Source organism: Choloepus didactylus, chromosome 17 (genome assembly GCF_015220235.1).
Source record: "Choloepus didactylus isolate mChoDid1 chromosome 17, mChoDid1.pri, whole genome shotgun sequence".
NCBI lineage: Eukaryota > Metazoa > Chordata > Mammalia > Pilosa > Megalonychidae > Choloepus > Choloepus didactylus.
In genome coordinates this window covers 26496282-26519889 of record NC_051323.1, presented here as the reverse complement: position 1 = coordinate 26519889, position 23608 = coordinate 26496282, and the positions used below count along the sequence as shown (strand labels likewise).

General features: G+C 39.4%; 1 pseudogene; it reads left to right on the top strand.

The window, feature by feature from the left end:
* The first annotated feature begins 6347 nt into the window (after positions 1 to 6347).
* Positions 6348 to 23535, top strand: LOC119512066 (annotated as a pseudogene).
* Positions 23536 to 23608: the final 73 nt, after the last annotated feature.

Below are 23608 nucleotides of genomic sequence, written 5' to 3'. Positions count from 1 at the left end.
CCCTAAGGCAATTCAAATATTCTCTTAAATTTTCTTCATATATACATATTATACATATATTTAAATGGATTTGCAAAGTATCATAGCAGACACTGCACAAGACCCCAACGAATACCCTGGAGTGGGCTGGGGGGTAGTTCGCTCTTTAGGAGAGATAAGGTTGGAGAGCTAAATTGGAGCCACTTTTGTCTTCAAATTTGTCCTATATGCTTGATGAAAAAGAAATGTACGTACCACTAAAATAATCAGTCCATGGATCTTGTGGTATGGCCTATATTGTCTACCCTAAATGCCAGTCAGAAAGCTAACAGGATCTTTTATACAATTATACACCAGGCCTCAAACTGACAAAAGAGGGAAATTGCCCCCAATCCCTTGATCCACCATAATAGAGGGTTCCAGCCTTATGTGGGTACCTCATACCTTCCCTGGGAGCGTATGACTCAGAGCAAGCAGTTATAAATCTAAGGTTGGGAAACGGAGTTTAACCCCACCGTCCGTGCTCTCCAGGCCCTCCAGGCTGAAGTTGGCAGCTGACCATCAGTGTCCTTGTGAAACAGGCTTCAGATACCCTGACCGCCCACAACAACGCTGAATTTATGTTAATATGTCTGGCACAATGATAAATAACCGAAATATTTCAGAGGACCCAGTTAGGGTGTTTCATGACATCAGTCAGACTCAAACATTTCAATGGACAGTACTATTTCCTGAGCTAGGTTCTTGGCTTAATGGAATATGGGGACAAACAAGAATGCTTTGGATTTATGCTTTTAATTGTGATTATCAGTCTATATGATTTTATTTCTTGTTGTACAAACTGTTTTTCATGATTTGGTTCAAATTCCTTGTCATCCTCAAGGAAAATGAGAGAGAAATGGGACTGTCTCTAGTGGATGAGTCTAAAAATAATAAAAATCATAGATACCCTGACTCAGAGAGAGGGCCTTACCTGTAATCCACTCAACTGAGTGAGCATCCCCACTCCAAGGTTCTTAAACATAATTGAACAGCCACCCAATGACCTTCCCTGCAATCGAGAAAGGAAACAAACACAAAAAACAAATGCAAAGGAAAAATGGAACGAAATGACTAATTGACCCTACTCAACCAACCACCTGACAAGGAATATAAATCAGTGGTGGTGACCAGAGAGTTTTGGTCAAGTCTCCAATGAGATCACTGGGAAAATGACCAAAAGGGGGAATACTATTAAGTAAACAAAATGTCTACCTGCATTGGGTATTGCCAGGAGAAGACCGCTTTCCTAGAAGGGCTTGTCCAGAAGACCAAAGCAATTGACCTGCAGGGGTTTTCCCAGAAAAGGGAACATACCCTACAGCTCTGCTGGTGGTAAAACTAGTTTCGGTCCCATGCAGGCAGCTTTTTATCAGAATGGACAAGCATACTGTGCTAATCAATGAATATCTGCTTCCCACTTTATAAGACCCTCCCTATGGAGAATGGAAACTTAAGGTCAGTCAATCAGAATATTTCCTGGCTTGCTTCCACCTTGGCTCTATAAGAGCTTCCCCTTTCCACCCCTGGGTGGAACCCCCTTCTACTTCCTGAATGGTATGCTATCTGATTCATGAATCTCTCAATAAAACTGTGAGATCCTAAATTGCTAAATAATAATAATAATAATTCCAGCAGATAGGTTATCATTTGACATTTTGTTAACAGGAAGTAGAAAAATATTAACCATTTTATAAAATGCAATTAGATGAGGATTTTCATCGGTGGCTTCTTTCCAATGTTACTTGAAGAATGTAGTAGTCTTTGGAAATATTCTCCTTTCTTTCTACATAACATTCAGGCTTAAGGATGAATATGGAGAATAGCCAAAAATAATTGTTTAAATTTAGATACCTGAGAAAGACATTCTTGGCATTCGTATTTCTTTATCAATCAGAACCTCTCTCAAAAGCCACATACTTTTTGACATATGCCAGGGGATAGAGGAAGCCAAGGAGCTAAAATCTAAACAGATTGTCAGTCTCCTCTGTATCAGTAGTTGGATTTTAGACCATCCAGACAAGACCCAAAATAAGCCAAGTCACACTTCAACCCTTAAATGAATCTTTCATTTCCAGCCAACCTTGAATTTCTAGAATTCAGAATTTGCACTTAACTTAGCGGCGAAGAGCCGCTCAAAGTTTCTGAGGAAGCCGCACTCCGGCTTGCTCCCGGCAGTGCAATCTAGCAGGCACAAATGGGATGTAAGCAGACCGTAGCGAACTAAATAAAGATCCTGCGTTACTGCTCTGCTCGCCCCCTCCCGGCCGAATAAGCTCACATCACTAAATAATCCATTTTATTTGTTCCAGCTGCGGGACAAACGCAAAAATTGACGCAGCCGTTGCTGTGGGCCGTGGGAGGAAAAGGCTCATTTTAAAAAAAGAAAGAAAATGGTAATACATTTAAAACTTTCATTAGATTATTTTTCAACATTTGTTAGAAGATAAGCCAATAACCCATTAGTACCGCAAAAGTTTCCCAGGGGTTAATCGAGAGGGAAGAGGGCTATTTTGTTTATGCTTTTCTTTATGGCAATTTAAAATCCTTTGAAGGTGGTTTCTCCCTTGGAGATCAAAGAGGGAAGACATGTTTAGTTACAAGAACCAAAACTGGACTGGGACACGGGGTGCGTCCAAATTATTTATCTTCTGTTGTAGAGCCTCTTGTTCCCTGGCTGGGTTCACAAGGTTTGCCACGTGCCCTGTTCTCCAGACACTTATGTTAATGATTTATCTAATTGGGGTCAAAGCTATATGCTACTGCAAAAGCTGCATTTTTTTTTTCTCCCAACTAGTCATTCATTGTACACTGATGCTGTAGCTTAATGACGTGTCATTAGACTGTTCTAGAGTATCTGTGTATAGTATATCTGCTTTGTTGCAGGGAGCAACGGAGCACTTCCCTTTTGGATAGAACCATGTCCCTCTGACTCAAAGACACAAGACAGCATTCGGGGGTGTTTAAATCATATTGGCTCTCAGATCTTGAGGGTATTTTTTAAGTCAAGTTTTATTTAAAGTGTAACATACACACAGAAAACTGCACAGATGATTAGTTGGGCTTGGTGGATTTCCTCAAAGTGTCTCTCCAGTGCAAGGCTCACAGATAATAAAACAAAACATTATCACAACCCCAGGAGCCCCCTTGTCACCTGTTCCAATAACTACTTTCCCTAAGGTTAATCACATCCTCTATTCTGACACCAGAGATTAGTTTTGCCTACTTTTGAACTTTTTATTAATGAAATAATTGGATTTTATATCTGACTTTTCAACTTTAAATTTGTGAAGTTCATCTGTGTTGTTGCATGCAGCTGCAGTTCATTAATTCTTATTGACACACAGCATTCCATTGTGTGAATATTCCATAATTTATTTGCTCATTCCACCATGGATGAGCATTTGTGTAGCTTCCAGCTTTGGGTTACTATGGATACTGCTGCTATGAACACTTAAACGTGTCTTTTGATGACCACACACACACATTTCTATTGGGTTTCAATGGAATTGCTGAGTTATATACATAAAATTACACACACACACACACACACACATATGTATCCACATTTTGAGCATCAGTAGATGCTGACAAACTGTTTTCCAAAGAGATTGTACCATGTTAAAATTCCATTAGTAGCATATGAACACTCCTGTTGCTCTTTATTTATGTCAACCCTTAGTATTTTTTGGCCTTTAATTTTAGCCATTCTGGTAAATGCATTGGGTTTGTTTTGTTTTTTTTTTAACTTGTTACTGAAGTATACTATACATACAGAAAAGTGCACTCATTGTAAAAGTGTAGAGCTCAGTGAAGTTTCATGAACTGAACACAACTGTGTATCAGCATCCAGGTCAAGAAACAGTAAATTACCACTTTTCCAAAAATTCCTTGGGCTCCCTTTTCATCTCTACCCTCCCTCTCACAGAGGTAGCTCCTATGCTGACTTCTAACTCATAGATTAGTGTTGTTTTTTGTCAAACCCACTTTGTGTGAAGAATGTTCTAGGAAACTGAGACATTTTGGTATTGCCCAAATACTCTTTTCCCACATCCTTCCTTTTTGAAGACTGAGTTTCACATTGGCTATTGACATCTCTCACTCTCCTTTTGAAGTAATAAATATTGCTTCCTTCTTTTAGATTACCCTTAACATTGTTTCTTTAGTGGACCTACAATGGCCTCTGCTTGAAGGAAGAACACTTCTCTCTTCTTCCCACACTCTGTGGAAAACTTACATTTCTTTATCAGATTGGTTTTGATTGGGTTTTTTTTTTTTTTGCATTTTATGTAAATAAAAATCTAAAGGACACACCTTATGATGCCTGATTTATTTTGTTCCACATTACATTTGTGAGTTTGATCCATGTTGTTGCATATAGTTGTAAATTGTTCTCATTGTTTTATAGTATTTTTTTTTACTTGGTAATAAATAATAATTTCCACAGATTATCTGTCCATTCAAATGTTGATGAGTACTTGGATATTTCTCCAGTGTTGCTATGATCATTCTGGTAATTATCTTTTGGTAACCACATCTATGTGTTTTGTTGAGTATATTACTTAGGAGTAGAATTGCTAGATCACAAGTCATGTGCTTAATTTCTATATTTTACAGAAAGAGAAACTGAGGCCCAGAAGTGTAGGAGTTTGATGACCACATGAATAACAAAGGGCAGTTACCTAGTCAGTGGTTGAGATGACAGCTGTACACAGGTTGCCTGAATGATTATGGCAAAAGAAGATATGGAAAAAGAACAGGAAACATAAACACATGGAATATCTGAGTAGCCGTAATGTTCTAGTTTGCTAATGCTGCTGGAATGCAAAACATCAGAGATGGATTGGCTTTTATAAAAGGGGGTTTATTTGGTTATACAGTTACAGTCTTAAGGCTATAACGTGTCCAAGGTAACACATCAGCAATCGGGTACCTTCACTGGCGGATGGCCAAAGGAGTCCGGAAAACCTCTGTTAGCTGGAAAGGCACGTGGCTGGCGTCTGCTCCAAAATTCTGGTTTCAAAATGGCTTTCTCCCAGGACATTCCTCTCTAGGCTGCAGTTCCTCAAAAATGTCACTCTTAGTTGCTCTTGGGGTGTTTATCCTCTCTTAGCTTCTCCGGAGCAAGAGTCTGCTTTCAACGACCGTCTTCAGACTGTCTCTCATCTGCAGCTCCTGTGCTTTCTTCAAAGTGTCCCTCTTGGCTGTAGCAAGCTCGCTCCTTCTGTCTGATCTTATATAGTGCTCCAGTAATTTAATTCAGACACATCCTGAATGGGTGGGCCAACACCTCCATGGAAACTATCCAATCAGAGTCATCACCCACAGTTGGGTGGGGCGCATCTCCATGGAAACACTCAAAGAATTACAATCTAATTAACACTGATAGGTCTGCCCACACAAGATTACATCAAAGATAATGGCATTTGGGGGACATAATACATTCAAACTGGCACAAGTAACATTGTTGTAATGCCATATAAATTCTCCACCTGCTAATGTGTGAACAGAAGACTATTATTTATTTAAAGATATCAGCCACTAATGTGCTCAAGGTAAAATCTGTAGTTTGAGTGTTGAATATATATGTAGAAGAGTCACAAAATGTCTTAGTTTTAAAAGTTCTGGTGCAATAAATCTGACAAAGGACTTATTTCCAGAATATTTAAAGAAGTCTTACAGATCATTAATATAAAGACAAACAGCCTAATTAAAAATTGGACAAAGTACTTTAACAGGCACTTGGCACAGGAAGATAGATGCGTGATCAATAAACATATGAAAAGGTGCTCAATATCATCTATCATCAGACAAATTAAAACACTACATACCCACTAAAATGCCTAAAATTTAAAAGACTGGAAACACCAAAGAATGTGGAACAATTAGGGTGTTAGATGGTACAATCTGCAGATCATCAAAATCTTAGACACAGAGTTACCAGATGACCCCGCAATTCCACTCCTCAGTATATACCCAAGAGAACTGAAAACCTGTCCACACAGAAACTTGCATGCAAGCATTCATAGTAGCATTATTCATAATAGCCAAAAAGTGAAAGTGACCCAAATGTCCAACTGATGAAAGGATAAATAAAATGTGGTATATCCATACAGTGGAATATTATTTAGCCATGAAAATGAATGAAATATGATACACGTTAGAACATGGATGTACTTTGAAGACATTATGCTTAGTGAAAGAAGCCAGTCACAGAAGATCATGTATTGTTTGATTCCATTTATATGAAATGCCCAGAATAGGCAACTACACAGAAACAGAAAGTAGGTTAGTGTTTGCTTAGGACCAGGTGGTGTGGGTGACCGCTAATGGGTATGTGCTTTCTTTCTGAGGTGTTAAAAATGTTCTACAATTGATTCTGGTGATGAATGTATAACTATATGATGGTACTGTGAATAACTGATTGTACACTGTGGATGATTGTAGGGTATGTGAATATATTTCAATAAAACCATATTTTTTTAAAAAGTAGGTTCTGTAAAAAACCTACAAATAATGACTAATAAAAAATTAGTGACAATGCACAACCTTAGCAGTTAGAATGTAATTTCTAAATATTATTTTCTACTAAAAAGAACCAGAGCTTCTTGAAGAAATGGCTAATTCCAGGTCTGGGGAAGGAAATATACAAGTGAGCCCTGGAGGACTGTCTTGTCCTACCAGAAATCAAGGAAGTTATAAAAGATTACTAGGTGCATAACTACGTGATGATACTGTGAGCCAGTGATTGTATACTTCAGATGGTTTGTATGGTGTGTGAAGATATCGCAATAAAACTGCATAAAAAAAAAAAAGATTACTAGGGTCATGTAAAAGTGACTTGTGAACCAAAATGAAGAGGTTCCCATTGGCCAGAGGTGGAACAATTTAAGCATCAGTAAGAATAATAGCTGTAATGAATTAAAACACATTAAGTATGTGTAAATAGATAATTCAAAATTATACTTTAAAAAATCTCATTGGTCATCTTTGGAGAATGCTAGAGAACTAATTCATTATTGTGAAAATTTGTAAATAAAGGGAAAAATCAAGAATTTCTAAAAATTGGACTGGAGATAGAAGAGAACCCAATGAAGCTCAGAAGAATGAATTTGTAGCTTTTCAACTAAATCCTGAAGACTGGACCTCTTTACTGTGGGTCCTTGAACATGAAAATGGAGACAGTTTTGTTTTAAGCTGTTGATAGTTTACTGAATTCTATAAAAAGAAGCAGAATGGGGAAGAATTCTTTTATTGTACTTTTAACAACTTTTTACTACAGATTCGTAATCTCATGTAGCCATGTAATAAACGTAAATAAGTCATGACAAAGATGGAGGAAGAAGGGACATGATAGTTAAAACATTTTAGTTTGTTCTAACAGATTGCAACCCTTTAGTTATTTGAGTTAGTTTCCTAGGGAAACCTCCATTTAAATTTGTACTCATGTGTTTCACAAGTATCATTGTGGGACATCATTCCTATTTATTTATATAAATAACTGCAGGAGATAAAAATATTACAGCATAAGATATTTTGAAAAGGAACAAGCAAAAATAAAATGCCACGGACTTTACTTTTCTCTTTAGGTTTATTTTAAATTATCACTTTGTCCTGCACAAAGGAATTTTCAAATGGCATGTGAATTTTCCATTCTATTAAACTTCTTTAGAATACCATCATAAAGAGAACTGTCGTTGCTACTTTGCATCCTACTCTATAATTTTCTATCCCATTCTATGGGGGTGGAGATTATCCCCATAGCTCAATGCTTTATTATTTATTATAGCAATTCACAGTAGCTGCCATGACTATAATATATGACCAGTTCCAGAAAAAGGGGGTTTGAGGACACAAGTTATATCACTTACATTCTTCCAGGGAAGTACAGGGAAATGGATTCTAAAATGAGAAAACTAGTAGAGAGCCGGCGTCCAGAAGTCTGCTTCTAATGATCAGGTCTTAAAGGATATACACATGGGAATGGTCTCACAAAGTGCATAAATTACACTTTTTTTTTTAATCCTCAAAGACAACAGTATTCACAGATAAGGATAAATTGAAGAAAAAAGAAATCCCAATGTTGCCGGGAGATCATGTCGAACATTTATATGAAACATCATTGTGAAAGGGGCTGAACTAATTGTTAGAGTTAAGCACGGGTATGAAACATAATCCTTATTCTCAAAGGCCTCCACAAATAATAACTAATGTTGACTGAGTGTTTTGCACATACACTGCCCAGCAATGTCTCTCTCTCTGTTATTTCTTTAAAACCTCCCTACAACCCCCTGAGACAGGTATTGTTATTCTTGCTTTAGTGATGGGGAAACTGAAGCTCAGAGAAGTTACAAAAGTTGGCAAAGTCACAAGACTTAAGCAGTGGAGCTGGGTTTGGAACCTCAGCCGTCTGTGAGTCAGAACAATTAACTAATAAGCTATCCTCCTCTCTACTGCACGCTTGATTAAGAGACAGAACATTACATATACTTCTGTAAGATACACAAACCTGTAGGTTAGAGATTTTGGCTCTGGTCCCGGCTCCGACATTTTCATCAACTTTCTTTGTGCCTCATCTCCTTCTTCTAACAAATGGGAATAAGAACATTTACCTATATTATAACCTATCTTACACAATTGTTATAATAATGGATGTGAAAATGCTTTGAAAGGACAAATACTATACAAATATAAAGTGCTATTATTATTATTATTTTTAAAGCAACAGAGGGCTCCACACCTGTCCCCTGTATCTGTGGGTTCAAGGTCTATATTGATATTCTAATCCAACAAATACTTATTGAGCGTCTAACTATAGACCCAGCTAGTTAGTGTTCACCTGTTTGTATAAAATATGAAGATAGCAAATATGGTCTCTGCCTTTGTGAGGGCACAGCCAAGAGTGGAAGGCAAACGCTAAACAAGCTAGTATGCAAATACAGGTATAATTTTAAACTGTATCTTGAAGGAAATAAACGGCTTGTCAAGGGAGAGAATAACAGGGTGGCGATGGAGGAAATGACTTTCAGGTTGGAGGAGGGAAGAATTGAAAGTTTGGTGTGAGTGGGGATGGAGGTGTGGTCTGTGGATCAACATGGGAGGGGGACCAGCTCAGGGCTGGGTTTATGCAGGGCCTTGGGGGTGTGTGATGGGTTTTAGCCCAAGTACAATGGGAAGCATTAATGGGTTATAAGCTGAGGCACAATATGGCCAAAGAGTTGAAGGTGTCTGCAAAAGAGATTACACTTAATTCCCAGGAGATCTGGGCTGCAGCGGGAGAGGTGAGGAGGAGAGGGCTGCAGCATGGCGGCGGGGGGAGGGGTTGGGGGTTGGGGGAAGGTTGGCAGGGTCATTGGACTGAAGGGAAGTTAAAGGAGTTGCTTAGGGATTACTTGAGAAAGTGGAAGGAAGAGCGTGTTTGAATTGGTGAGGTGGTGACGTTTCTGGTGATAGGCCCAGGTTGTGATCCTGGATGTCGGTGGTGGTAACAGAGCCAAGGAAAGGGTAGTGGTGTGAAGGGAGAGAACTAAAAGGCCAGGAGAACTTGACTGAACGAAGTTCCAACTCAGGAAGCTCAAGCTTGTGGGTTTTGTACAGGGCTGACCTCTGCTGGTAAATTCTGGTAGAAGCTCTGGAATCTGAGCTGCCCATAGTTTAAATGGTACCTTGAAAAGCTAGGTGAAAACTGAGCTAACAGGCAACAAAGCAAGAGGGCTACTTTTACTCAGACATAATTTTTTCCCTTTTTGAAATGTCTCCTCCAGGGGTTTTTGGTTCAGATGTCCTTATAACTGAAGCACTCTCTGTAAATTATCAAATCATGAAAATGCAATGCATGAATAATGGAAGAATATTAATTTCACCATAAATTGTATTTTCTCTTTCTTAGTGAAGTGTAAAAATATGTAATAAAGTGCACAAATACAATGTGTACAGCTGGATGAAATTTTACACATGTACAAACAACTACTAGTATTAAGGTTTAGAATATTCCAGCATCCCTGAAACCTCCCTCTTGCCCACTCCAGTCACTACTAACCCCACAAAGGGAACCAATACCCTGCCTTCTAACAGCATAAATTAGTTTTGTTTGTTCTTCAACGCATATAACTTCAATCAAAGCATAACTTTTATATTTGGCTCCTTCCACTTAAAATATGTCTGTGGAATTTACCCAACTTGTTGCATGTACCAGTAGTTCATTCCTCTTTTAATTATTTCACTTTTTAAAAATACACCACCATTATCTCATTATACCTCATTCTCTTGTTGATGGGCATTTGTTTCCAGGTTTTGGCTTTTATGCTGCTATAACACCCCCATATGCTGATTATATGCATTTATATCTGTTGGGTATATATCTAGATATGGAATTGCCAGGTCATAGGGTATCTACTTTCAGTAGATACTGCCAAAGGTTTCCAAAGAGACACTACTACCAGCAGTATATGGAATTCCAGTTGTTTCATATCTTTGATATTGTCAGGTTTTTGTGTTGTTTTCTTTGGTTTTGTACTAACCATTCCAGTGTGTGTGTGTCTTCTCATGTTAAACCAACCAATGGAGGGGATGCAAGAAAACCACTTCAAGAGTTTGACCAGTGCCCCTTGGAGTTTGTGTGGGACATAGACAAGTGCCAAACCCAGCCTTGAAAAAAATTTCTCCAGGCTGAAGAAGCCTGTGGTGACAGGGTAGAGAAGGCTGTGCTGGCTGTGGATTATACTTCTGCTAAGGGCAGGGCAAAGCATGGGTGGCTCTTATGAAGTGAATCTGGATGCTGGGTCCATCTCAGATCCTGCCCTGGAGAGGTCATGGATCACAACAGAGGGGCAGGGGGGCTAAAAGATGAAAGGGAGCTGTCAGCAATGGCAGTCAGGGCTGGGGTCTGGGAATCTGAGAGACTGGAGGAAGGACCTGTGAGAGGGAAGACCAGCCCCGAGATCCACCTCCCCCTGAGGGCACTTGGGGTGCCTTTCAGAGACCTTTCTGTCCCTTCCTGAACTGGAAGAGCTGGAGACAATGTAGTGAGCACTGGGGAAGAGCAGGAGAACCACAGTGGGAAACGAGATCCAGAAGCTACCAAGCCCTCCTCCCCAACACACATCTACAATCTCCCCAGCCAGCAGCAGACCAGAGCTGGGAGAAGAAGAGAAGGTTCAAATTAGATAAAAGTGGGGAATTGTAATTAAGGCACTAACCTGAACATTTTAATTACTTAACTATTTCGGATTCCCCCCCCATCCATGCCCCAAAACTTGCTCCCCCTGTAGAATTGCCTATCCCTCCAATGGCTCAAACCCCAAAACTTCAAGACACCCTTCTCTCTTCTCTCACATGCTACATTCTATCCAGCAGCAAATCCTATCATTTCTACCTTAATAGGACTCTTTGTTTTGAGATGGGAGAGTGGTCAAATCTGTTTTTGGTGTTTTCTGTATTTAGGATGTCCTAAATTATTAATTGTTGACCAACTTTGAGGAAAGTAAGGATTAGTGCAGTTTGTAGGTTTTCTAAGTTTACAAAGAAATGCTCTGTTCCTTCTTTTGTGCATGCTTGTGTTGCCACAGGCTAAGTACTCAAAATAAAGACCAAAACCTAAGAAGGTAGCTAGTAATTCATTACAGTGATATAATGGTGGCTGCTACTAATTCATATTCCATACAATCCAATACAGAGGAATTATTGATACTGGATAACTAACAAATATCCTGGGCAGATGAACTCAAACTAGTAGATCAAAGAGTTCAATTTGGATACAATTACCAATGAATATGGATTTCAAAACAGACATAAAGCCTTAAATTAGGATTTCATTATGTTTTATAATCATTACTGCCTTAATGTTTAAACATCTGTTAAAATCTGCCTAGTAAAGGAGGAATACATATTTCATATGGGTTTATAAATATAAATGCAGTGATCTATGGCTTTAAAAAGAACACACTGTTCTTATGACAATACTTGTAAATCCAGCCAACGTATTTGCAGAAGAATGGGAGCATGTAATAGAGTTTACAAAAACATCATTTCATTTACAAATAGCATCTATCCCCTCCCCCCAAATTTTGAGTTACTTTATTCTAAGATTATTTGTAAAAATTAAAATTCATGGGGATCCGTTCTCATTCCTTGTTGGTGGGAATGTAAAATGGTGCAGCTGCTGTGGAAGACAGTTTGGCGGTTTCTCAGAAATTTAAGTTTATAATTACCATATGATCTGGCAATGCCATTTCTTGGTATATACCCAAGAGAATTGGAAGCAGGGACTCCAATAGATATTTGCACACTGATGTTCATAGGAGTATTACAACTGCCCAAAGATGGAAACAACCCAAGTGTCCATCCACACATGAATGGATAAACAAATTATGGTATGTACATACAGTGTAATATTATTCAACCATAAAAAGGAATGAAGTTCTGATGCATGCAACAGCATGGATGAATCTTGAAGACATTGTGTTGAGTGAAATAAGCCAAACACAAAGGGACGAATATAGTATGATCTCACTGACATGAAATAATTAAAATAAGCAAATTCATAGAATCAGAAACTAGAATACAGATTACCATGGGCTGAGGTGGAGGTAGGCAATGGGGAGTAAATGCTTACATTGTAATGGATGGTAGTAATGATAGCACAGCATTATGAAAGTAACAGCACTGAATTATATATTTGAGTGCAGTTAAAAGGGGAAAATTTGGGTTGTATATGTGTTACTAGAATAAAAAAAAAAATAGGACTGTCCAACACAAACAGTGGACCCTAATGTAAACCATGGACTATAGTTAATAGTACAGTTATTTAAATGTTCTTTCATCAAATGTAACAAATGTACCATACCAATGCAAGGTGTTAATAATAGGATGGTATATGGGAACTCTGCATTTTATGCATGATTTTTCTGTAAACCTACAACTCTTATAATTAAAAAAACATACACAAATTAAAAAAATTCAGGGGGCTCCATATCCAGAATGGGTCTACTGAACCATTCCCCAGCAAAACAACCATAACTAGTGAAAACTACTTATATAGCAAATGAAGAAATATTTATTCAAGAAAATCTACTAAATTTTGGTAAGAACAGTGATTGAGTGTTGCACTTGAGCCACAGTCTGCTCCCTCTCTCCACTCTTCTGGCTCAACTTGATGGAAGAGCCACTCCAGGCAGGTTTGGCCAAGACAGGGCTTTCTCTCCCTTTAGTTGCCAGGCAAGGGATGTATCTCCAGCAAGGGCAGCCTGCCAGCATCTCTCATCCCTTGCAGGTCTTTGCTGCACAGGCTAAATTCTTCCCAAGTGTGGCCTAGAAGTTGAGGACGCCTGGCTCCCACTCACAGGGTGGAGGCTATACCCCAGACAGAGCAGAATGAGACTACCAGGACCCCAAATGCCATCACCCAGCTCACTTGTAGGGTGGAGGCTCCATGCCTGGAGGGACAAGATAAGAAGACCAGAGGCTTCCATCTCCATCCAGTACCCCATTTGTAAAGCAGAGGTGTCATTCCCAGCTCCAGAGCAGTAGCTCTGAGATTTTACTCAGGGGGAAAGGCAGTCTTATGCAATGAGGTCTACCCAAAGGAACTGACTTAATTTAATATTGAAAGGCTATAGGGACAGTAACAAATGTACTATACCAATACTACGAGTCAACAATGGAGGGGGGGTGGTTAGGGATATGGGAGGATTTGAGCTTCTTTTTTTTTTTTTCTTTTTATCATTTCTTTGTCTTTATTTCTTGTCTGAAGTAATGAAAAGTTTCTAAAAATTGAACAAAAATTAATTGTGGCGATGGATGCACAGCTGTATGAGGGTGCTGGGGACAACTGATAGTACACTTTGAACCTTTTGGATAATTGTATGGTATGTGATCAATCTAAATAAAAATTAAAATTAAAAAAAAAAAAGACTGTAGGGAAGTTCACACCTAAGGGCACTCTCAAAAACAGTGGAGATTTGGGTGGCAAGCAATTAACAGGAGGCTAGTAGCTTTTGAGAACAGTATGCCAAACTGTAGTCCAGTTAGCTTACCAGAGAGAACCAGGGAAAGAAGTAGATTAAAAACAGTCCTTCTGGGGTCAGAACAAACCTCAAACACTGGCCTCAAAAACCACTACAGGGGGAGGCGGGGCAAGATGGCAGACTGGTGAGATGTATGTTTTAGTTACTCCTCCAGGAAAGTAGGTAGAAAGCCAGGAACTGCGTGGACTGGACACCACAGAGCAATCTGTCTTTGGGCATACTTCATACAACACTCATGAAAACGTGGAACTGCTGAGATCAGCGAAATCTGTAAGTTTCTGTGGCCAGGGGACCCGCGCCCCTCCCTGCCAGGCTCAGTCCCGGGGGAGGAGGGGCTGTCAGCTCCAGGAAGGAGAAGGGAGAATTGCAGTGGCTGCTCATATCGGAAACTCATTCTACTGATTCAAACTCCAACCATAGATAGACTGAGACCAGACACCAGAGACTCTGAGAGCAGCCAGCCCAGCAGAGAGGAGACAGGCATAGAAAAAAAACAACACGAAAAACTCCAAAATAAAAGCAGAGGATTTTTGGAGTTCTGGTGAACACAGAAAGGGGAAGGGCGGAGATCAGGCCTTGAGGCGCATATGCAAATCCCGAAGCAAGGCTGATCTCTCTGCCCTGTGCACCTTTCCTTAATGGCCCTGGTTGCTTTGTCTATTAGCATTTCAATAACCCATTAGATCTCTGAGGAGGGCCGTTTTTTTTTTTTAAATCCTTTTTGCTTTTTCTAAAACAATTACTCTAAGAAGCTCAATACAGAAAGCTTCAAAGAATTGAAATTTGGGCACGTCAAGTCAAGAGCAGAACTAAGAGAGCTCTGAGACAAAAGGCAATAATCCAGTGGCTGAGAAAATTCACTAAACAACACAACTTCCCAAGAAAAGGGGGGTGTCCGCTCACAGCCACCATCCTGGTGGACAGGAAACACTCCTGCCCATCGCCAGCCCCATAGCCCAGAGCTGCCCCAGACAACCCAGTGTGACGGAAGTGCTTCAAATAACAGGCACACACCACAAAACTGGGCGTGGACATTAGCCTTCCCTGCAACCTCAGCTGAATGTCCCAGAGCTGGGAAGGGGGAGCAGTGTGAATTAACAGAGCCCCATTCAGCCATCATTTGAGCAGACTGGGAGCCTCCCAACACAGCCCAGCAGCCCAGAACTGCCCTGGGGGGACGGCACTCACCTGCGACATAGCACAGTCATCCCTCAACAGAGGACCCGGGGTGCACAGCCTGGAAGAGGGGCCCACTTGCAAGTCTCAGGAGCCATACGCCAATACCAAAGACTTGTGGGTCAGTGGCAGAGACAAACTGTGGCAGGACTGAACTGAAGGATTAGACTATTGCAGTAGCTTTAAAACTCTAGGATCATCAGGGAGATTTGATTGTTAGGGCCACCCCCCCCTCCCCGACTGCCCAGAAACACGCCCCACATACAGGGCAGGCAACACCAACTACACACGCAAGCTTGGGACACCAATTGGGCCCCACAAGACTCACTCCCCCACTCACCAAAAAGGCTAAGCAGGGGAGATCTGGCTTGTGGAGAACAGGTGGCTCGTGGACGCCACCTGCTGGTTAGTTAGAGAAAGTGTACTCCACGAAGCTGTAGATCTGATAAATTAGAGATAAGGACTTCAACTGGTCTACAAGCCCTAAAAGAACCCTATCAAGTTCAGCAAATGCCACGAGGCCAAAAACAACAGAAAATTATAAAGCATATGAAAAAACCAGACGATATGGATAACCCAAGCCCAAGCACCCAAATCAAAAGACCAGAAGAGACACACCTAGAGCAGCTACTCAAAGAACTAAAGATGAACAATGAGACCATAGTACGGGATATGAAGGAAATCAAGAAGACCCTAGAAGAGCATAAAGAAGACATTGCAAGACTAAATAAAAAAATGGATGATCTTATGGAAATTAAAGAAACTGTTGACCAAATTAAAAAGATTCTGGACACTCATAGTACAAGACTAGAGGAAGTTGAACAACGAATCAGTGACCTGGAAGATGACAGAATGGAAAATGAAAGCATAAAAGAAAGAATGGGGAAAAAAATTGAAAAACTCGAAATGGACCTCAGGGATATGATAGATAATATGAAACGTCCGAATATAAGACTCATTGGTGTCCCAGAAGGGGAAGAAAAGGGTAAAAGTCTAGGAAGAGTATTCAAAGAAATTGTTGGGGAAAACTTCCCAAATCTTCTAAACAACATAAATACACAAATCATAAATGCTCAGCGAACTCCAAATAGAATAAATCCAAAAAAACCCACTCCGAGACATATACTGATCACACTGTCAAACATAGAAGAGAAGGAGCAAGTTCTGAAAGCAGCAAGAGAAAAGCAATTCACCACATACAAAGGAAACAGCATAAGACTAAGTAGTGACTACTCAGCAGCCACCATGGAGGCAAGAAGGCAGTGGCACGATATATTTAAAATTCTGAGTGAGAGGAATTTCCAGCCAAGAATACTTTATCCAGCAAAGATCTCCTTCAAATTTGAGGGAGAGCTTAAATTTTTCACAGACAAAGAAATGCTGAGAGAATTTGCTAACAAGAGACCTGCCCTACTGGAGATACTAAAGGGAGCCCTACAGACAGAGAAACAAAGACAGGACAGAGAGACTTGGAGAAAGGTTCAGTACTAAAGAGATTCGGTATGGGTACAATAAAGGATATTAATAGAGAGAGGGAAAAATATGGCAAACATAATCCAAAGGATAAGATGGCCGATTCAAGAAATGCCTTCACGGTTTTAACGTTGAATGTAAATGGATTAAACTCCCCAATTAAAAGATATAGATTCGCAGAATGGATCAAAAAAAATGAACCATCAATATGTTGCATACAAGAGACTCATCTTAGACACAGGGACACAAAGAAACTGAAAGTGAAAGGATGGAAAAAAAATATTTCATGCAAGCTACAGCCAAAAGAAAGCAGGTGTAGCAATATTAATCTCAGATAAAATAGACTTCAAATGCAGGGATGTTTTGAGAGACAAAGAAGGCCACTACATACTAATAAAAGGGGCAATTCAGCAAGAAGAAATAACAATCGTAAATGTCTATGCACCCAATCAAGGTGCCACAAAATACATGAGAGAAACATTGGCAAAACTAAAGGAAGCAATTGATGTTTCCACAATAATTGTGGGAGACTTCAACACATCACTCTCTCCTATAGATAGATCAACCAGACAGAAGACCAATAAGGAAATTGAAAACCTAAACAATCTGATAAATGAATTAGATTTAACAGACATCTACATGACATTACATCCCAAATCACCAGGATACACATACTTTTCTAGTGCTCACGGAACTTTCTCCAGAATAGATCATATGCTGGGACATAAAACAAGCCTCAATAAATTTAAAAAGATTGAAATTATTCAAAGCACATTCTCTGACCACAATGGAATACAATTAGAAGTCAATAACCATCAGAGACTTAGAAAATTCACAAATACCTGGAGGTTAAACAACACACTCCTAAACAATCAGTGGGTTAAAGAAGAAATAGCAAGAGAAATTGCTAAATATATAGAGACGAATGAAAATGAGAACACAACATACCAAAACCTGTGGGATGCAGCAAAAGCAGTGCTAAGGGGGAAATTTATAGCACTAAACGCATATATTAAAAAGGAAGAAAGAGCCAAAATCAAAGAACTAATGGATCAACTGAAGAAGCTAGAAAATGAACAGCAAACCAATCCTAAACCAAGTACAAGAAAAGAAATAACAAGGATTAAAGCAGAAATAAATGACATAGAGAACAAAAACACAATAGAAAGGATAAATATCACCAAAAGTTGGTTCTTTGAGAAGATCAACAAGATTGACAAGCCCCTAGCTAGACTGACAAAATCAAAAAGAGAGAAGACCCATATAAACAAAATAATGAATGAAAAAGGTGACATAACTGCAGATCCTGAAGAAATTAAAAAAATTATAAGAGGATATTATGAACAACTGTATGGCAACAAACTGGATAATGTAGAAGAAATGGACAATTTCCTGGAAACATATGAACAACCTAGACTGACCAGAGAAGAAATAGAAGACCTCAACCAACCCATCACAAGCAAAGAGATTCAATCAGTCATCAAAAATCTTCCCACAAATAAATGCCCAGGGCCAGATGGCTTCACAGGGGAATTCTACCAAACTTTCCAGAAAGAACTGACACCAATCTTACTCAAACTCTTTCAAAACATTGAAAAAAATGGAACACTACCTAACTCATTTTATGAAGCTAACATCAATCTAATACCAAAACCAGGCAAAGATGCCACAAAAAAGGAAAACTACCGGCCAATCTCCCTAATGAATATAGATGCAAAAATCCTCAACAAAATACTTGCAAATCGAATCCAAAGACACATTAAAAAAATCATACACCATGACCAAGTGGGGTTCATTCCAGGCATGCAAGGATGGTTCAACATAAGAAAAACAATCAATGTATTACAACACATTAAAAACTCGAAAGGGAAAAATCAATTGATCATCTCAATAGATGCTGAAAAAGCATTTGACAAAATCCAACATCCCTTTTTGATAAAAACACTTCAAAAGGTAGGAATTGAAGGAAACTTCCTCAACATGATAAAGAGCATATATGAAAAACCCACAGCCAGCATAGTACTCAATGGTGAGAGACTGAAAGCCTTCCCTCTAAGATCAGGAACAAGACAAGGATGCCCGCTGTCACCACTGTTATTCAACATTGTGCTGGAAGTGCTAGCCAGGGCAATCCGGCAAGACAAAGAAATAAAAGGCATCCAAATTGGAAAAGAAGAAGTAAAACTGTCATTGTTTGCAGGTGATATGATCTTATATCTAGAAAACCCTGAGAAATCAACGATACACCTACTAGAGCTAATAAACAAATTTAGCAAAGTAGCGGGATACAAGATTAATGCACATAAGTCAGTAATGTTTCTATATGCTAGAAATGAACAAACTGAAGAGACACTCAAGAAAAAGATACCATTTTCAATAGCAACTAAAAAAATCAAGTACCTAGGAATCAACTTAACCAAAGATGTAAAAGACCTATACAAAGAAAACTACATAACTCTACTAAAAGAAATAGAAGGGGACCTTAAAAGATGGAAAAATATTCCATGTTCATGGATAGGAAGGCTGAATGTCATTAAGATGTCAATTCTACCCAAACTCATCTACAGATTCAATGCAATCCCAATCAAAATTCCAACAACCTACTTTGCAGACTTGGAAAAGCTAGTTATCAAATTTATTTGGAAAGGGAAGATGCCTCGAATTGCTAAAGACACTCTAAAAAAGAAAAACGAAGTGGGAGGACTTACACTCCCTGACTTTGAAGCTTATTATAAAGCCACAGTTGCCAAAACAGCATGGTACTGGCACAAAGATAGACATATAGATCAATGGAATCGAATTGAGAATTCAGAGATAGACCCTCAGATCTATGGCCGACTGATCTTTGATAAGGCCCCTAAAGTCACGGAACTGAGCCATAATGGTCTTTTCAACAAATGGGGCTGGGAGAGTTGGATATCCATATCCAAAAGAATGAAAGAGGACCCCTACCTCACCCCCTACACAAAAATTAACTCAAAATGGACCAAAGATCTTAATATAAAAGAAAGTACCATAAAACTCCTAGAAGATAATGTAGGAAAACATCTTCAAGACCTTGTATTAGGAGGCCACTTCCTAGACTTTACACCCAAAGCACAAGCAACAAAAGAGAAAATAGATAAATGGGAACTCCTCAAGCTTAGAAGTTTCTGCACCTCAAAGGAATTTCTCAAAAAGGTAAAGAGGCAGCCAACTCAATGGGAAAAAATTTTTGGAAACCATGTATCTGACAAAAGACTGATATCTTGCATATACAAAGAAATCCTACAACTCAATGACAATAGTACAGACAGCCCAATTATAAAATGGGCAAAAGATATGAAAAGACAGTTCTCTGAAGAGGAAATACAAATGGCCAAGAAACACATGAAAAAATGTTCAGCTTCACTAGCTATTAGAGAGATGCAAATTAAGACCACAATGAGATACCATCTAACACCGGTTAGAATGGCTGCCATTAAACAAACAGGAAACTACAAATGCTGGAGGGGATGTGGAGAAATTGGAACTCTTATTCATTGTTGGTGGGACTGTATAATGGTTCAGCCACTCTGGAAGTCAGTCTGGCAGTTCCTTAGAAAACTAGATATAGAGCTACCATTCGATCCAGCGATTGCACTTCTCGGTATATACCCGGAAGATCGGAAAGCAGTGACACGAACAGATATCTGCACGCCAATGTTCATAGCAGCATTATTCACAATTGCCAAGAGATGGAAACAACCCAAATGTCCTTCAACAGATGAGTGGATAAATAAAATGTGGTATATACACACGATGGAATACTACGCGGCAGTAAGAAGGAACGATCTGGTGAAACATATGACAACATGGATGAACCTTGAAGACATAATGCTGAGCGAAATAAGCCAGGCACAAAAAGAGAAATATTATATGCTACCACTAATGTGAACTTTGAAAAATGTAAAACAAATGGTTTATAATGTAGAATGTAGGGGAACTAGCAGTAGAGAGCAATTAAGGAAGGGGGAACAATAATCCAAGAAGAACAGATAAGCTATTTAACGTTCTGGGGATGCCCAGAAATGACTATGGTCTGTTAATTTCTGATGGATGTAGTAGGAACAAGTTCACTGAAATGTTGCTATATTATGTAACTTTCTTGGGGTAAAGTAGGAACATGTTGGAAGTTAAGCAGTTATCTTAGGTTTGTTGTCTTTTTCTTACTCCCTTGCTATGGTCTCTTTGAAATGTTTTTTTACTGTATGTTTGTTTTCTTTTTAACTTTTTTTTTCATACAGTTGATTTGAAAAAAGAAGGGAAAGTTAAAAAAAAAAAAAAAGAAAGAAAAAAGACAAACAAGGAAAAAAAAAAAAAAGATGTAGTGCCCCCTTGAGGAGCCTGTGGAGAATGCAGGGGTATTCGCCTACCCCACCTCCATGGTTGCTAACATGACCACAGACATAGAGGACTGGTGGTTTGATGGGTTGAGCCCTCTACCATAAGTTTTACCCTTGGGAAGACGGTTGCTGCAAAGGAGAGGCTAGGCCTCCCTGTATTTGTGCCTAAGAGTCTCCTCCTGAATGCCTCTTTGTTGCTGAGATGTGGCCCTCTCTCTCTGGCTAAGCCAACTTGAAAGGTGAAATCACTGCCCTCCCCCCTACATGGGATCAGACACCCAGGGGAGTGAATCTCCCTGGCAACATGGAATATGACTCCCGGGGAGGAATGTAGACCCGGCATCGTGGGATGGAGAACATCTTCTTGACCAAAAGGGGGATGTGAAAGGAAATGAAATAAGCTTCAGTGGCAGAGAGATTCCAAAACGAGCCGAGAGATCACTCTGGTGGGCACTCTTACGCACACTTTAGACAACCTTTTTTAGGTTCTAAAGAATTGGGGTAGCTTGTGGTGGATACCTGAAACTATTAAACTACAACCCAGAACCCATGAATCTCGAAGACAGTTGTATAAAAATGTAGCTTATGAGGGGTGACAGTGGGATTGGGAATGCCATAAGGACCAAACTCCACTTTGTCTAGTTTATGGATGGATGTGTAGAAAAGTAGGGGAAGCAAACAAACAGACAAAGGTACCTAGTGTTCTTTTTTACTTCAATTGCTCTTTTTCAATCTAATTATTATTCTTGTTATTTTTGTGTATGTGCTAATGAAGGTGTCAGGGATTGATTTAGGTGATGAATGTACAACTATGTAATGGTACTGTAAACAATCGAAAGTACAATTTGTTTTGTATGACTGCGTGGTATGTGAATATATCTCAATAAAATGATGATTAAAAAAAAAAAAAAAAAAAAAAAAAAAAAACCACTACAGCAAAGGGCCTGTGCTGGTTTGAATGTATTATGTCCCCCAGAAAAAGCCATATTCTTTGATGCAATCTTGTGGGGCAGACAGAATAGTGGGGATTAAGTTGGAACGTTTGAATTAGGTTGTTTGCATGGAGATGTGCCCCACCCAGCTGTGGGTGGTGACTCTGGTGGGACACTCCCATGGAGGCATGGCCCCACCCATTCAGGGTGGGCCTTGATTAGTGCAGCCATATAAATGTGCTGACTCAGAGATGGAAGGGAGTGCAGCTGTGAGTGACGTTTTGAAGAAGAGCAAGCTTGCTAGAGAGGAATGTCCTGGGAGAAAGCCATTTTGAAACCAGAACTTTGGAGCAGACGCCAGCCACGTGCCTTCCCAGCTAACAGAGGTTTTCCGGACACCATTGGCCATCCTCCAGTGAAGGTACCCGATTACTGATGTGTTATTTTGGATACTTTATGGCCTTAAGACTGTAATTGTATAGCCAAATAAACCCCCTTTTTATAAAAGCCAGTCCATCTATGGTGTTTTGCATTCTGCAGCATTAGCAAACTAGAACAGGGCCCAAATAAAATTGGATCAGACTGTGGGGGAAATGTATGTCCCAGGGAATTTTCAAAAGCAATAGAGCAGACCCAGATCTTGCTGATGCTTAGACATGCTTGGATTTGCAGACAGAAGGATGTTTGGAGATGCTACGCTAAGAGATGAAACCCAGAGTTTGCCCTGGAGGAGCACAGACACCAGCCATGTGCCTTCCCAGCTGACCGCAGTGTTCCGGACACCATTGACCATTCTTCAGTGAAGTCTCGGCTTCAAAGGGAAAAAGAACAAGATCATATGATGCTGCATGCAAATCTTGAAAAGCTTGATGTCTTAGAAAAAGAATATTTTTAGACTTACAATGACTCAGAAAATTGCTGAGGACAAGATTAAATATTTAGAGGAAAAACTTAAGGAAGAAGAACATCAGCATAAACTATTTCAAGACAAAGCTTCTGAGCTTCAAACTGGACTTGAAATCAATAGAATTTCAGTTTCAAAACTAAATACTCTAAGGAAATGAAGAAATCTTCAAAGAGAACTAACTGTTTAAAGAAGGGACCACCTCAGCAAATTTATTCAAAGTTTGGAGCACTGCCTTTTGTGGCTGGGAAGCCACACTGCAAGCCATTCTGTGAATGCAAATATGCAAAACTTCCTCCAGATGATGCAACATTTGTGTCCAACATGTCCTTCAGATGCTTTCTGAAGTTACTGAACCTACATGTCGCTATAGGCCAGGTAGATCTTCCCAATGTAAAGCTGTAACCCCTAACTCAGAAACATCCATTTCCATTTGTGATAATTTGTCTGCATTTTTTATGGCAATGCAAGATGAGCTGCACCAAATGAAATATCAAGAAATATTGAATCAAATGAAGGAAACTGAGAGCCATTCAGTCTGTGATGATATAGAATGTGAACTAGAGTGTTTAGTCAAGGAAATGGAAATTAAAGAACAAATTTCCAAATTGAAGAAGCATCAAGACAGTGTCTGGAAACTGTAGCACAAAGTTCAAAACTTAAAGATTAGTGAAGCTTCAGGTATTCAGCAAGAAGATAGCAACCCTAAAAGATCAA